This window comes from Saccostrea cucullata, unplaced genomic scaffold (genome assembly GCF_032062105.1).
Source record: "Saccostrea cucullata isolate Sc308-1 unplaced genomic scaffold, CSIRO_AGI_Scuc_v1 ctg12752, whole genome shotgun sequence".
Lineage (NCBI taxonomy): Eukaryota > Metazoa > Mollusca > Bivalvia > Ostreida > Ostreidae > Saccostrea > Saccostrea cuccullata.
In genome coordinates, this window is record NW_026921559.1 from 2467 (window position 1) to 15253 (window position 12787).

General features: G+C 33.7%; 1 long non-coding RNA gene across 1 annotated transcript; it reads left to right on the top strand.

Annotated features, from left to right (window-relative positions):
• Positions 1-3231: 3231 nt before the first annotated feature.
• LOC134260319 (uncharacterized) lies at positions 3232-8143 on the top strand. Its single transcript, XR_009990524.1, has 3 exons — positions 3232-3312; positions 4379-4484; positions 8074-8143. It is a non-coding gene; the product is annotated as an uncharacterized LOC134260319 (long non-coding RNA).
• The last annotated feature ends 4644 nt before the right edge of the window (positions 8144-12787 follow it).

Consider the following 12787-nt stretch of genomic DNA (forward strand, 5'->3'; position numbering starts at 1 on the left):
CAGTTGAGCGAACAAGTTAATGTTTTTGGTGCAGGTTTCATTTGCAAGTAACTTTAAGCCCATGTTTACCAAACTTGTAGGAGAAAATCTAAGGATGCACACTACCAAGCTTGCTTCGGATGCTGAATTACCTAAATTTTCCCGTTAGTGAACAGGTAAAAATTTTTGGCGCAGGCTTATTTCCAAGGCTATGAGTTCTTTAATACCAACCTTGCATAATGAACATCTAAGGATGCAATTACTACCAGGCTTGCTTGGGATGCAATGGACCTACTTTTTGTGGATGAGTGAAAATGTTAGTTTTTTGATGCATGTTTCATTTCCAAAAATTAGAGCCCCATAATAGCAAACTTGCATGGATGATACATCTAAGGATGCACACTACCAGGCTTGCTTGGGGTGCTGAATTGACCTCATTTTCCGGTTGAGTGAAAAGGTAAAAGTTTTTTGGGGCAGGCTTCATTTCCAAAGGGAAATGTGAGTTCTTTAATGACCAACCTTGCATAGATGATACATTTAAGGATGCAATTACTACCAGGCTTGCTTGGGATGCTGAATCTGACCTACTTTTTGTGGATGAGTGAAAATGTTAGTTTTTTGAATGCATGTTTCATTTCCAATAAATTATGAGCCCTATAATGAGCAAACTTGCATGGATGATACATCTAAGGATTAACCAACCAAGTTGTTTTGCATGTTGACATACATTTTTCTGATAATAGACAAGGTAAAAGGTATGGTTGCAGGTCTATTACAAAAAACTGTTAGGCTTATATAACATTGTATAAACGAAACTTGCAATAATGCTGCATCAAGAGATGAAAACTCTCAAATTTGCTTCAGATGCTGGATATTCATTACATTTTCATGAAGAAGAACTAGTTTAAATTTTTTATTTAGGTCTATTTCAAAGTATCAGATCAAAATTGCTTTTAAAAATATTTTCATTTTTGGAATGTATACATTTTGTTGGTTAATTGTGTGACATTGCCTTACTTAAAGACAACATTCGTTGAGGTGAGCTCTGTAATCTCTGATTACCTATGTTTTGTATTATTCTAAGTGTCTTAAGTTGCAGCTACTGTATTTTTCATGTGGTGTCTAAATTCTATAATTCCTGGGTTGTTTTACTTGCACTCCAAATAGAACACATTAAATGTTTCGTCTTAGAAACGCTGTATATTTATCATGTTGATAGAAATAAAGCAGGATTAAATTCGACAATCTTATGTACATATATTGTAAGGACCTGTCATAGATGACTATAATTTAACTATGATGTACTATGTAATAGTTATTGGGTGGGTGGACTTTACATGTAATGATATTTCATGTAGGTCAAAATGTTGTGACAACAATGGCTGATAATGTTAGAATTTGTATTTATTTTTACATGCAATGAATTAGCTACCTTTCATCTTAAATCTACATGTATTTCTTGAGTTAATTGTCATTATCTTAGCAGTTCTACATGTGTGGATAAGCTGTAATCTGCTGCCAAACTCTATTATTCATGCTATATCTTGGAATAAATTGCTTGGAATTTGTTATTTTAATTATTACTGTGGGTTCTACTATTCATTTTAGTCATTATTATTCCTGATTGCATATGCTACAACTTCCGCTATATTTTTCATCCATCTGCGATATATCGTCTGCATACTCAACAACTTTATTTATGTGAAATTTACCAATTTCAGAAAAAAATTCTTACTTACTTATAACAGACACATCTTTTGTAATTTATATTTATTATTTTTTTTTTTGTCTTTTCACATTTTAATTTCGTTATGTAGTTTTTATCCTCATTGTACGGCATACTTGTTTTGGCACTGCTTGGTAGATCTCTGTTTGTACGATACCAGTACAGTGCCGTAATTGATGGTACGTCGCCGTGGAGTATTTTTAATCGTTGAACATAGTGATGCAACCCCTTTCCGAAGGTTATATGTAGGGTCCGATCGCATTATGTAAACAGGTAATTTGCCGAGTTGTCAGGCGCGTATATTTCAAAGAGATAAGTCCAAGATCCCACCCATATTTTCACCGTAGACTCTATATAGCATTACCATTGTGTTTTCAGGTGAAAACCCTGATTTGCAATTATCTCCCAACACACTGGACACTTATTTAATTGTGTAACTGTGGATATCATCCTAGTATAGCCATTGTACCCCCGCCCCCTTTTATAATAGTAGCCTAAAGGTAGACGCCACAAAAAAATTATTATTGTACCTGTTAAAATGAGAAGTAATTACTGATTAGTTGGAATGCATTTTTGTTCCCCTACCCTGCGTATGGGTATTCAGTAACCAAGCTAAGCAACTGCTAAGTGTACTGTTATGGTGATCAATGGTGCCTCTTTCAAAATTGTGAATGCCATATATCATCTGGATTAAAACATGAATCAAAGTCCATAACTGGAAAGTTGTTGCATAATGCTCAGGTGACCTATAAGGCCCATGGGCCTCTTGTTAATTTATCTCACCTGAGCCGAAGGCTGTTTTTTTTTATTATTTGGGGGGGGGGGGGGTTATATGGGTTGCCAAGTTTTGGGGAACCATGCAATTTACAGTACGCAGTTTTTGCATATGTAATTAATGTTGATGTCAGATTTTCTATATCTGTTTGTAAAATGAATTGAAGTATAGCAGCATTCATTAAAAACATTCCCAAATATTGCAGGAAAAACAATTTTAGACACAGTTTCCATGGTAATATCTTAACTGTAATATGATCTTATAATATTTTTAGAAGTACATGTAGTTTATGAGTTGGTACTTTGAAGCCAAATTTGAAAAAAAAAATCTGTGACTACGAGTGCCACAAAAATTTTAATGGTTACAGAAAATGCCAATGGGTATTAATTAAGTCCTATATGGTCTTTTTTTATTATTATTAAGACTAGAAGGTAAGGATTATTTTTAAAATTCTTGCTTATAGATATTGAGTTAATAATGGTCCCGTTTTTTCAATTTACAATAGCATGATGAAAATTAATTTAATTCCATGAATTAAAATGAAGAAATAACTGAATAAAAGAATAAGTGAGTGACTAATTATATAAACATTTATTAATTAATTTGATTTAATTATTTATTTATGCATCAATTATTTATTTATTTATATTCATTTTATTTTTTTGTTCACTCATTCACTGAACCCCTTTTGTTTCACTCTGATCATTAGGATCGGGATCGACATTTCGTTTTATTTACACAAAAAAATTTTAAAAAGTCGGAGGCAGTCACGGCATGTGGAGTTTGGTGTGATATTTCCAGGACCTGGTTTCAGCTCCAGTACAAAAATAAGGTAATTTTAAATTAGTTAGCCTAATTGTTGTTTAGACAAAGATGTTCTTCTTCTTCTTCCCATACGAGTTTACTCTTACTAGAGCGTGGAACTCGGAATGTCACACGCGACGGACAAGGCTAAAAACCCGATCAGGGCACTATGTACAATGAAAAGTTAAAAACTGCACACTTAGTTGGTGTTGGTGGGCAGCTGGCTCCTTGTGTATGAGTCCACCTGTGTCCGGAAGGACTCTAATGTTGGTGCTAAGGCAACTACAGATGGTAAGTTATTCCAGTCTAGAATTGTCCTCGGAAAGAAGGAATATCGATGTGCATCGATCCGAGTGTGTGGTAGACGGTACGTGTAGCTGCCTCTGGTCCTTCTGTCACTGGGTGTCAGGTACATATCTGCAGGGATAGCCACCAAAGCATGCTCAATCTTGTATAACAAGACGAGTCTTATCTTCATTCTTCTTGTTTGTAATGGTTCCCAGTGTAGATCTTGTAGCATCTGGGTCACATTCCCAGGGTGGTTATCATGGTAGTTTTTGGTGGCAAATCGTGCTGCTCGTCTTTGCACTTTCTCCAGCTGATGGACTTGCTTGGAGTTCCAGGGATCCCATGCTGCACAGGCGTATTCTAGAATCGGTCGTTTACTAAACATTCATCTGTTCATTACAAGAAATGATAACCTTCTTTCAGTTGTCGAGAACATGGAGAAAGCATGAGAAAACCAAAGTACTGAAAGTACTGGAAAGCGTCTATAGGATAAGCTGAATATTTTCAAACTCGCATATTTTTCTATCTGAAAGATTTATGTCGAATTATGTGCTATTTTTTTCAAAATGATGTTGTTAGTAGACTCGTATATCATGTGAATCCCCATTTAAATAAGTTGATGACGTGATGACAAGAATTCTAATATTTTTTTTTATTGGCCAAATAAAAATAAAAATAGGTAGAGCACCTGACTATAGTGACGCAGGTGAGTTTTATTTTGGATCTAGCCACACATTTTATCCTTTTTTTGTTACATGGAAAATAATAAAAATAATTATTACTTTATTTTTTTTTTTCTTTTACAGGAGTTTAAGCAATAATTGAATAAGCAGACCATGTCAGAGTTTGAGGTGGAAACACCTACATCCAATACCAGAGATCCAAAATTGGATCAGGGAGAAGAATCTACTGGTATTTATACTTCATGTATAAACATATAAATAGCAAAAGTTCTCAGGAAAATATGTTGTAAATAATATAAAAATATTGCATGTAGTTGAGTGTAACATTGAAAATTTTCACCCCAAGATCACCATTGTCAATCGAGGTGCAGTGGAGGTCGACAATGGTTTGCTAGGGTTGAAAATTTTCAACCTCACACCGAACAACATGCAGTATGTATTATATTATACTGAATGTTTTATACAGATAACCATGATAACTAGTGATTCAGCGATAGTCGCCGACGATCGAAAAATCGTCGTTGAAACAGTGCTCCAAGTTGCGACTAAAATGGTCGCATTTGCGACCAAAAAATTGATTTTGCGACTAGAAATGAATACACACTCGCATTATCGCGACTGAGAAAATTTGGGCTGGAAACGTCCAATTTTTAAGATCGGGATCGAGATTTCATTTGTAAAGATTCTCTATCAAGAAAATGTTTGAAGACATATACTTAAATACACTTTACAAAGCGTTGCATGGACTTAGATCACGTAATGTTATGACAGCATGGCATGCTGTACAAAGTTTGATAGAACTTGAACAAGAGACGTGGATAAATAATGTTCCTGATAGAATGGCATCCAAACTTCGTACACTTTTTAAGATCCGACCTTGTTATTGATGGATTTGATCAATTTCTTACATATCACAATGAATCATGATTGTATTATCATGCAAATAAAGAGTGTTTTGGCGGCATTTATAATGACTGTGTAATGGCTTAGGTATGTAGTAGTAAGTAAACTTGACAAACAGCAGGCAAAGTCCTGTCTCAACAGCTGTCAAGCTTGTATTTTCATTTGATAAAATTTTATTTCTGTAATCAGATTACTTGTGTTCTTCTGTACAACCATAAGGGTACATGTATTCAATAAAAATATTTCATTCAACCTAGCAAATTTTTATAGTCACAGTAATAAGTAATCTATGATATAGTAAAGACATAATACATATCCTTATTTAAATTATCAATTTTTATTCACAAAATGTTTTTTTTTTTATGGCGAGTGAATTATTTGATTATGGCGACCAGAAATTCTGAAATGGCAACCCAAAAATTTTTTAGGTCGCCATTTTGCGACCTGAGAGCAAGTGTGACTTGGAGCACTGTTGAAAGCTTGGCGATGCCGACAATCGATAGCTTAACAGCAAAATCGATTGTCGCTAAATATATAGATACTTCAAACATAATGCTAAATCTTAATATATAATGTCTTTTTTTCGTGTAGAGTACCTTTTTTGTTCAAAGATAGTACTTTGCTTATTTTTTATGCATCTTCCATGTGCACACAAGTTCTTGATCGTCACCTGTACTAAACGCTGTGCTTGTACATGTAGGCTGACCACTGGTAACTGAGTCGGTGAATAATTCGTAAACGTGCTTTGAAAATAATAATTATGGCTTAATTTAAATAATATTCCCTTCAATGAGACATAATTTATATAGGTAGCAAGAGAATTGATGACGAAATATAGCCATTAAGAGCATTACTTTAAAAAAATCGTCTTTTAATCTGAATTTCCTCTGTTCTCACATGAAACAATATTTTCTACTTTCCACTAACAATTTATGCATTATTTTTTATTGTTTAAATATAGAATAGGTCAGACAGTAGTTAAACACTAAGCTACTATTTTTTTATTATATATAATGAATTCAAAAGAGGTAGTGTTATTTTATTTTCATGATGCATGCCCATTCAAATGTGAACATTTATGAAGGTAGACAACTTGTTCAACTTTTACTTTTATTTTTCTTAAAATACAGGAATAAAATTTTAATGAAAATTATCATCTTTTAAAAATCAAAAACTTAAATCAAAATTTCAACAAGTTAAAGTGATCAATAGTTTAATTATAAACATGATAGAAAAAAAAATGAAACACAATTTATTTATTTTTTATTAAGGTCAGTTTAATAATTAAATATTATTAAAATTGTTTTTCTTTGATATTTAAACAAGTGTAATCCTTTCCTTTAATGATAATAGAAAATCACCAGATTTATTAAAACTGAACTATTGGGCTACGTGTTCTTTAGTCGTATCAATAACACAATAATTGGTCTTTCATAATGAAAAAAAAAGAAACATGAGAAATGTCCGATTATTTTCGATTGTGAATCCAAATGGTGTTTCCGATTCGATTCAATAATCGATAGTATTTTTCCTCTGATTCTGAAACACTAATGATAGCAGTGAACTTTGCACATTTAAATTCTGGCAGTCTTCATTTTTACAAATATCACCCGTTATCAAGCAATGTTGACTGTTGCTATACGCTGGAGGCCATGGCCTTATTTTTTTAGAGGGTAGTGTATTTTAACAAATGATTCTCGACAAATCAGATTCAACTAATTTACATGAGAGTATAATATCAAAAATTAAACACAGATGTTTTTTTAAGGAAATTAACAGTACTTTAAATTCTCAACTAGAATAAATAATTTCATTAATATTACTCCTGATTTTAATTGATTGATCTGATATTAGATGTAAAAATCCAAGGCAAGTATGGACACGAAACATTAGAAAAAACTTGAAATGGCCTGTTTAAAACACTTTTTCATCTAAATTGAAAGTTCAAAGTATTAAAGTTCAAAAATTTAAACATTCATTAAGTTAAGAACAGTTTCTTGGATGTACGAAAAGTCATAGTGTGATATGACCATGTGTCAAATATTAAGGTCTAAGATCAGAGTAGGATTGGAATCTATTAGCAGACCATAGTTTTAGCTTAAAACAATATGAGCTGCAACTTAGATGTCGGAATGTTTTGTTGCAGAAATTGTAAATAAATTTTTCAATGACAAAGATCTCATAAATAACATCAATAAACTTTTGTTGTTCATATTTGCAACAGAAGGCTATTTATAAGCTTCAATCAAATCAGAATTACATTATTGTCTCCTGTACAATTATTATTTCTTATATATATATATATATATATATATATATAACTGTATATTGGATTGTATAAAAAAGTCTTTCTCTGCTTTATTTTAGAGTAATTGATTATAAAGATTTAAGTTACATGTCACAGATGGTGAAAAGTCAAGTCTCAACCGGGACTCACACCCAGGGCCTGTGGCACACCGTGCCAGCACTCCAACCACTGAATTATTGAGACCCTATATATTGACTGACTTTCATGCACCTTTGAACCCGGTGACATATTCCCCCCTCTTTTGTAGAAAGTAACGTGTATATCAGGAATTGTGTTGTAAAAAATAAAAAAGTAACTAAAAGGCATGCTCCAAAAACTGATTGACTGAATGTAAAATCAAAAAAATGCCTTGCAAATGAAAATCTCTTATTTAAATTTATTTACAAAATATTAGATTATGTTTTTTTTCACAAATTGAAAGGCTCAGGCCCTTGATTGTATGACTTTATAAAACCCTGCTTTTATTGGTTACCTTCAGTGAGTAGCCTAAATGTATAACATGTACTCTATTTATTCATCTTCTGTACTTCTGACATTTGTCATTCATGCATTCTTGTGATAAACAAGAAGTTGTAAGATTTCTTCACATAACTTGTTTTGATTGTAGAAGAGAAGTTGACCTTTGACATTTTTGACCCTGAGGAAGAAGGTCATCAACACAAAGTAACAGTGAAAGTAAGTCAAGATTTTGGTGACAATGTACAATAGCAATAAAAGTGCCCAGGTCACCTTTAAAAATAGTTTGGTTGCTGTTTTCTGACTTACTTGTTCAAAATGACTGGACTCAAAACTTTTCTTACTTCCAAAAGTGTTCCCATATAATTTTTAGGTCACCTGAGTCACTCAGGTGACCAATTGCTATCTGTTTTGCCTGTCATGTGTTAACATTTGAACATTTTCAGTTTCTTTTCTGAAAGCACTAAATCAATTTCAACCAAATTTTGTATACAGCATCTATGTATGGGTAAAGGGGAACATAATTTATGAATTTCATAGTCCCTACCCCTACTCCCTACACAAAATTGTGAATATGGTCCCAGGGTCAGGGGTGCTGGTGATTTTGACCAGGCAATGAGAGTCCGGACCGCTTACGTCACAGAATTAGGGGAGCTTAATCTCATTTGCAAAGGTGACTAACCTGAGGTATTTATCATGGAAGACAGAACAAGATTTATGTGTGTCAAAATATTTAAATAATAAAAGAGAAGGTATAACAAAACATTTATTGACTGTGTTCTTGGGCAAAATGTGTTTTGTTGACCTTGAACCAAACTGTCTGCCTTTGGTCTAACTGCCGCAAACAAACAGTTAAGTTTCAGTACAATAAAGCGCATGTTTCTCTTGAACTCAGTAAATAAATGTGTATTATTCATCAAGTACATTTCTTTAATTATATAAATGTTAGTACAACCACAAAGAAAGATAAGGCAACTTTTTAGCTCACCTGCGCCGAAGGCTCAAGTGAGCTTTTCTGATCACATTTTGTCCGGCGTCCATCTGTCTAGCTGTCTGTCTGTCTGTCTGTGAACTTTTCACATTTTCGACTTCTTCTCAAGAAACGAATGGTCCAATTTCAACCAAACTTGCCACAAAGCATCCTTGGGTGAAGGGGATTCAATTTTGCTCAAATGAAGGGCCACATTCAAGGGGAGATAATTAGGAATTAATGAAAATTTGGTGGCATCTTAAAAAAATCTTCTTCTCAAGAACCACTGTGCCAGGAAAGCTAAAACTTATGTGGAAGCATCCTGGGGTGTTGTAAATTAAAATTTGTTCAAATCATGACCCCCGGGGGTAGAGAGGGGCCAAAATGGCCGACCAAAGTTTTAGATAGAAATATATAGGAAAATTCTTTTAAGGCCAAACAAAAAAATAACTTTGTTTACTGTTACATGCTGAAATAAAATAGGGTCGGTAGGTAGGAATTTTTTCTTATTTTATTGAATTTTTTTAATACACAAATTCACATGAATTGGTTGAATTACAAAGCAGTTTTACCATTGTACCGTGCCTTAATTTTGTGTGGGCTTGTAATATGGGTGGTAGACAATATAATCTTTCTTGCCAACTGCCTTACAACTCAGGGGTGTGCAATTAAAAAAAAAATCAAGTACTAACCCACAGGCTTGTAACAACAATAAAGTTATTAGTCCGAATTTAAAAGTGACCAGTCCAAATATTGGGGAAAAAAACTGTAAAAACTAATATTTTAAAAAGTTTATAGTTGAGAAAGCTAGGGTCCGAAGCCATTACTTTTAAAGTTGAAGTTTAAAACTTTTAAGAAAATATCTTTTCTTTTCTGAACATATTGCACTACTCTAGCTTATCTAAATTGAAGCAAAAATCATTTTATTTTCATTTCAAACCATTAAGTATAATTGGTATATATTAGAGTTTAATCACATAACACTTAGCTATCATTTGATTTGGGGATCGTATATAATTGAAAGAGATATCTGCATGTATTTACCATTAACAGAGGAATGGAGGAAATTCGGATTAGGAAAAAACGATCGTTTTTTAAGTAAATAAGTCAGGTAGTACTGCAAAATGGATGAGATTAAAGTGATTTAAGAGCAGTAGGAGCATGCTGCCTGGAAAATTTTCATTAGTTGGAAATTAAATAGCAAAACAATGAGTGAAAATATCGTTTGTGTTTCTCATGTATTTATAATTATACATGCATAATTTTAATTTTATTTTTACTACCCCCCAAAAACGGTAGCTCCGGGTGTTGGGCAATGCTAGTTGCACACTCCTGCAACTGCCACGCAATGGTAAGCAAATTGCAATGAACTCGTTGATGTAGAAATTGAACTCATTTGTTTTGTTTCTCTACTTTCAATTTCGATTTCAAAGATGAATGTAAAAGTTAAACGGACCGGCCAGTAACTTCCGGATTTCTATGACGAAAAAAAAGTTTGGGTCGGCGATTAAAATTAGGGTCGGTCGGGTAACCGTAAACAAACATATTTTTTTGTTACGCCTAAAATCTTCTTCTCAAGAATAACCAAGCCATAATTAATTATATTTATAAGGAAGCATCCTCAGGTAGTGCAGATTCAAGTTTGTTTAAATCATGACCCCCGGAAGTAGGGCGGGGCCACCATGGCCGACCAAAATTTTACATAGAAATATATAGGAAAATTCTTTAAAAATCTTCTTCTCAAGAATGAAAAAGCCATATTTGATCATATTTATATGGAAGCATCCTCAGGTAGTGTAGATTCAAGTTTGTTCAAATCATGACCCCCGGGGGTAGGGCGGGGCCAAAATGGCCGACCAAAGTTTAACATAGAAATATATAGGAAAATTCTTTAAAAATCTTCTTTTCAAGAATGACAAAGCCATAATTGAACATATTTATATGGAAGCATCCTCAGGTAATGTAGATTCAAGTTTGTTCAAATCATCACCCCCGGGGGAAGGGCGGGGCCAAAATGGCAAACCAAAGTTTTACATAGAAATATAGAGGAAATTTTTTTTAAAAAATCATCTTCTCAAGAACAGCAAAAGACTACTTTTGGATTTCAATAATAAACCGATTTCTGCTTTTTCCTAGCCACAGTGCTCAGGTGAGCGATGTGGCCCATGGGCCTCTTGTTACTATTTCTTTTAAGTTTTGACATTTTTTTTTTTCAGATATTTAATATTATCTCTGTTACAAAGTCTGATAAGAAATTAAAAAAAAAAATGGCCATTTGCAATATCTGATTAAAATAATCTCTTTGGATATGTTGCTGATTTTAATGACAAAAGTTTATGCTTTTTAGCTCATATAAGCTGAAAGCTCAAGTAAGCTTTTTCTGATCACCCGTTCTCTGTCATCCGTCCTTTGTCCATTTTGTATGTGATTTTAACAGTTTTTACTTCTCCTCAAAACCACTGGGCTATTAGCCAAACTTGGTTCTATGAATCTGTTTAGGTCACCTAAGTAACCTATTGCTATCTGTTTTCATCTGTCATGGTGCGGTGTGTCATACGTAGTGTGAACATTTGATTAATTTCAGCTTGTTTGCAACCGCTCAACCAATTTCAACCAATTTTGGGATAAGCCATGTATGGGTGAAGGGAACCGAAAATTATTAATTTCATGGTCCCTGCTCCCCTTGGAAGGGTTGGTTTAAACCATTAATATTAATGCAATCTTCAAAAATCTTACTCCTGGACATCAAGCGATCAAACTGTTGGCATGATTGTGATGAGCATTGAGTCCTCTACCAAAAGTTTATAAAGCTCCAGGGTCAGGGGTTCTAATGCTAGGGCGGAGCTATATAGATTGCATGGTGGAAATGCATTATTACCTTGAAAATCTTCAACTCTGCTCTTCGGTATTAAATAAACTAAATAAGCACATAGTTATGATAGCAAAAATGCCTCTTCCAAAATTGTGAACTTTATGGACCCTGGGTCAAGGGATCTGATCTTATGGCAGGGCTCTATAGATGAAATGCATGAAATCTTTGAAAATCATACATGTAAGCATATGAAAATCTGGGTACTGAATAAACTAATCAAATTCATAATTATGATAAGCAAGACTGCCTCTTCCAAAATTAGGAATGTTATGGCCCCAGGATTAGGGGTTCTGGTGTTAGGACAGGGCTCTTTTGATTATATCTAGTGAAAATCTGCTCCAGGGTATTAAGCAGATAAACTACATATAATAATAATATAGCTATAATGATTATATACTGAAAATGAATTAATTGTTGGAAATCTTCTTCTTGGTATTAATCAAATTTTTTTGATAAGCAAGGGTGTCTTTTCCAAAATTTTGAAATGTGTGGAGCTAGGGTCAGGGGTTCATATGTGGTAGGGGCACCACTGGTTACTGCTGAATATGACTGATTGATTAGTTGAAATGTATTTTTCACCCAACCCTGCTTATGGGTATTAGGTAATCAAACTAAGCAATTGCTAAGTATATACATGTAGTTATGTTGAACAATGGCACCTTTTTCAAAATTGTGACTTCCATGGTGTCTAGTTGAAAACATGAACCAAATTCAATCATTGAAAAATTGTTGTAAGAGGCTTACTATGTAGGTGACCTATAAAGCCCATGTACCTCTTGCTGTAAAGGTGAGATTAATTTCTTTTGAAATGAATGGCCAAGTTGTTTACAAGGGGAGATCAAGAATCAAGAAAAGGCAAAGACAGAGGTTTGTCTGACATTAAAACATTTCTTAGGAATCACCTGGCCAGGAAAGCTTAAACATATGTGGAAGCATCCTGGTGTAGTGTAGATTCTAAATTGTTGAAATAATGATCCTTAGGATAGGCCAGAACCTGAATCGGAACCTCAATTTTTATAAGGT